Raw genomic sequence first — 4086 nt, 5'->3', positions numbered from 1 at the left:
AAGGCTCCCATCTTATACGTGAACTTGGCAGGAAGCAGGCTCTCACTAGGCGGTACCAAACACAGGTGTAAGGGAAGATGCCACCTCAAAGCCACCTTCAGAAAACCACAGCGTTTCCAGAGAAATAAACAACAGACATTCACAGACACAGGAATGTTCTTTTTTTTGCTCTCTCCCAAGAAGTGTGATCCGTTGTTGTTTTTAAAACTGTACATTTTACTGTACATTTTTTTTTAGCAAAAGAGAAGATTGGCATTTGTATTCTGCCCACAGGGATGTCACTTTCCAAAACTCCAAGTCAGAAACCTGACAAACACAAGCGTGAGTACATACCATGTCACGACAGAGCTCGTAGCCGCTGGTGAGGACAGAGAGTTGATTCCCCCCCTTCCGATGTCCACCACTTTCCCTCTGGGCATCTGAACCCAAAGGCAAAAAGAGAGGTGGTATTTGGGGTCACTTCCTCAATGGCTACATATAGAAAGGCTTAGTGAGAAAGTGCAGAGGGAAAAAAGAGTGGAGGAAAACGGGTCCGAGAAAGAGGGAGGATGGGAGAAAGCATGTGCTCTGGCACCCAGGCTGAAAGTCAGCTTGTGGTCTCGGGAAGAGACTGGCCTGGTCTGTTAATGGCCTGGTCTGTTTAATGTCCTGGTCAGGACCAGAAAGGGACTGGGGGAGGCAGAGAGGCACCAGAAGAAAAAGAATGAAGACAGGAGAGTTAGGGAAGGTGAGGAGAGAAAGGAGGAGTGGGAGGAAGGACGAAGGCATGGGACTTGGAGGCTCCTGGGAGGAGCCAGAAGGCAGTCCTGCATAGACAGCTCCCCGCCCTCTCCCTGTGTGTTCTGGGCGGGGTGGGGGCCACCAGCTCAGCTCCAGGTCTGAGCCCATTAGAACGTTTCAGCCCCAAATGGACTCACCTGTATGCTTCGTAGGCTGTGTTGTGAGCAAGTGGCAGAAGGAGGGACAACAAGAGACAGAGGCTAGAGATCTATGGCAGATGCTCGGGAGAGGGAAGAATGAGGTGGAGAGAGGTAGTGCGTTGACAATGAGGAGAGACCTGGAACAGACAGGGACCAGGAGAGACAGAGATGTGGGGAAAGACCTTCAGGTGCCTCCAAAGCCTTTTCTCCCCCGCCACGTCTCGTCTGCCCCCTCTGGCCACTGTCTGGGAACGTAGGGGTCAATTCCTAGATGGAATGGAGCCCGTGTGTCCCTCCCATCGCCATCCTGACATTTCCATGATGGATCCTCCTCATGAATGGCATCCATGGAAGGCATCCCCCGTGTCCCCATGTCCCACCCTGAGCCACCTTCTTCAGGAACAAACAAGGGACAGACTTTGGACATAGAAACACCCTAGCTACAGTGAAGACAGGGTAATGGATTTCAAGCACCACCCCCAGGAGGTAAGTGGCCTTGGGCCCTGCCCTGACTTGGTCACTAATGCACTATGTGACCTTGGGCAAGTCCTTTAGACCCTTGGGGGACAGGAAGAGAGGGTTAAGGATGAGATGATCGCAAACACCTCTTCAAGCTTCAGAACCCTACAATTCATTTAGTCATGAAGAGTCCTTAGTCCTTTGAGCTGGAAGGGAATTGGAGACTTGGCATGATCTCATTAGTTTATGAATTAGGAGGCTGAGGTCCAAAGAGAGAAAGGGTCTTGCCCACTGTGTTTAGCTGGTTATTCAGTGGTGGCTCTGGAACCCAAACTCAGAGCTTTGGACCCCATGTCCAGTGCTCCTCTGCCACCCCACTCTGCTCTCCTTAATTAAGAGAAGCCCTCTTGCCCCCCCCCCGCCATGTCCATGGGGACTCCCTGTCCCAGCTTCCCCCAAAAGAGGCAAAAATCCCAAAGCAACTCCAAAAGTTAACATCCCTTATGTCCTTGTGTCTCATAAAAACCCTTCTACCTCTCCCGCACGTAGAGTCCCAGAAGTTACCCTTCTAGTTTAAGCTGATGTGATGGGTGTTTGAGAAGCAAAGGAAGCTGAGCCAGGGATGGGGGAGGTCACTCATCCCTCTCAAGTGTGGGGACTCTTGGGAATAATGAGGCGTCTGGGCAGGGGACTCCAGTCTTCCCCCAAACAAATGTGCAGCCCAAATCATTCCCTGCTCTTCTCAATTGGCAATGATCGCCCACCACCAGGGCTGCTTTCGTGTGTAGAGTAAACTCTCCGTTATCCGTGTCACTGAAGAGAAGGAGTCGGGGAAGTGGAAGAAATAAATTAAGAAATAAAAACAACACCGGAACCATCAGCAATGCAAAGCCGCTTGCTTATAGGCTACATTTGTGATTAGAAAGGCAGGAGCCCCGCCTTTCCAAACACTCAGGGCTTAGTCTGACATTTGAGCCATCGAGTCTGCTTTCCCTGAGCACAGCCTGATGGGTGGTGGGGGACGGGCCTGGGAAGGTGGTGTGTGTGGTGTGGTGGGGAGGGGAGGCCGTTGACAGGGAGACAAAACTGTCCCTGGATGTAAACATCACCATGGAAACGCCACAAAGACTTGTGGGTAAAGATGCTTTCCTCTTCTCTCACCCTGACAGGGTGGGAGGGAGGATGCCCACCCCCCCACCCAGGCCTACACCGTGCTCTCCATCACCCACTCGGAGCTGCCAAAAGTTCCCCGGGCCCCCGCCAGGTCACTCTCCTCAAAGGGCAAGAGCATGCCGTTGACAGAGAGACTGCGCTTCGTCCAGATGTTCGAGACCCTCCGAGGGGGGCTGTAGCCACCAGGGGCGACCCCTCCCGCAGCCGCAGCTGCAAAGTCCCCCATGTCGAAGGAGTGGCTGCGTTTGGCCTTGCCCTCCAGGGGCAAAGGGAGCAGGCTCCTGGCCCGGGCCGCAGGCGGCCCCAGCAGTGGCTCTCGGTCCGAGGGGTGGCCCCTGGCCGATGTCCCAGACCCTCTCCCGCCTGGAGTCCTGGAGTCCAGCAGCTCCTCCTTTCTCTGACTTTTGAGGTCCAAGGAGGCGAAGGCCCCCATCAGGCGATCAAGGTTGGGCTTGGGGCGGGGGGCGGGGGGTGGGAGCCTCCAGGGGCCCCGTCCCAGCCCTGCAGCCTCCCCGAAGCCCAGGGAACTGGAGGAAGAGGAGTCGCTGCCTCGGGCCAGGCCAGCGCTGAAGTCCATGAGCTCGTGGCCCACCACCACCTTGGGCGGCCCGGGTGCGGGGGCCCCGCTGGGTGCGCTGCCCAGCGCGGGGGGCTGGGCCCCATTGGTCTGCGAGTGCATGTTGCTGACGGTGGCCGCCGGCTTCCCGGCGCCCTCCTGGTTGCAGACCTTGTAGCGCACCATGAGGATGACGATGAAGACCAGCAGCGTGGCCACGATGATGCCACCGATGACGAGGATCATGGTGCCGCCCAGGATCTGGCTGTGCATGGACTGGCACTGTGGGTAGTCGGCCTTGGTGAAGAACTGGGCACAGCCCACGATGTTGGTGGCCGTGAGCGTGGTGGCCGTGTCATCCCACATGGCCAGCACGCACAGGTCGTAGCCAGTCCCTGACACCAGGTTGTTGACCACGAAGGCCTTGTTGGAGGCTGGGATCATCCTGTGGGGTGTGGGTGGGCATAGAGGGGGAGGGATGGTGAGGGACAGTAGGGTGATGGGGGGACAGAGGAGAAGTAGAAAAAAGAGAGAGGGTGACAGAGACAGGAGAGATGGAGAGGGAGGGGGAGCCACAGATGCAAGGACACAGAACGAGGCAGAGCAGAAGAGGGTGACAGGTGGAGAGACAGGAAAAGGGAGAGACGGGGAGACAGAGGGGAGGGGGAGGAGGGGGACCCAGGTGAGAGAACAGAGACAGGTTGGAGTGGAAAGGGAAACGAGAGAGAAAGATTCCGGGTTGGGGGGTGGAAGTGCCAGAAGCAGGTACACAGAGAAAGACACCGGTGATCAGTTGCAGGGAACAACCCAGAAGATGTGGAAATAAAAGAAGGGAATGAGATGGGGGATAGTTGATGGTAGAGACAGTGGAAATTGGTTAGAGATGGAGGTTCAGGGAAGAAAGGGGAGAGATTCAGCAGAGAGGAGAGAGGAAGCACACGGGGAGGGGCAGAGGGAGGGACAGGAGGGGCAGAGAGA

The 4086-nt window shown here is 56.0% G+C and overlaps 1 pseudogene; it reads right to left on the bottom strand.

The window, feature by feature from the left end:
- Positions 1–2583: 2583 nt before the first annotated feature.
- On the bottom strand, positions 2584–3552 carry LOC149748197 (leucine-rich repeat and fibronectin type-III domain-containing protein 2 pseudogene; annotated as a pseudogene).
- Positions 3553–4086: the final 534 nt, after the last annotated feature.

This window comes from Delphinapterus leucas, chromosome 10 (genome assembly GCF_059928025.1).
Source record: "Delphinapterus leucas isolate spDelLeu-1000000601 "Yukka" chromosome 10, BTC_Dleu_Yukka2, whole genome shotgun sequence".
Taxonomy (NCBI): Eukaryota; Metazoa; Chordata; class Mammalia; order Artiodactyla; family Monodontidae; genus Delphinapterus; species Delphinapterus leucas.
This window is presented reverse-complemented; position numbering and strand designations above follow the sequence as displayed.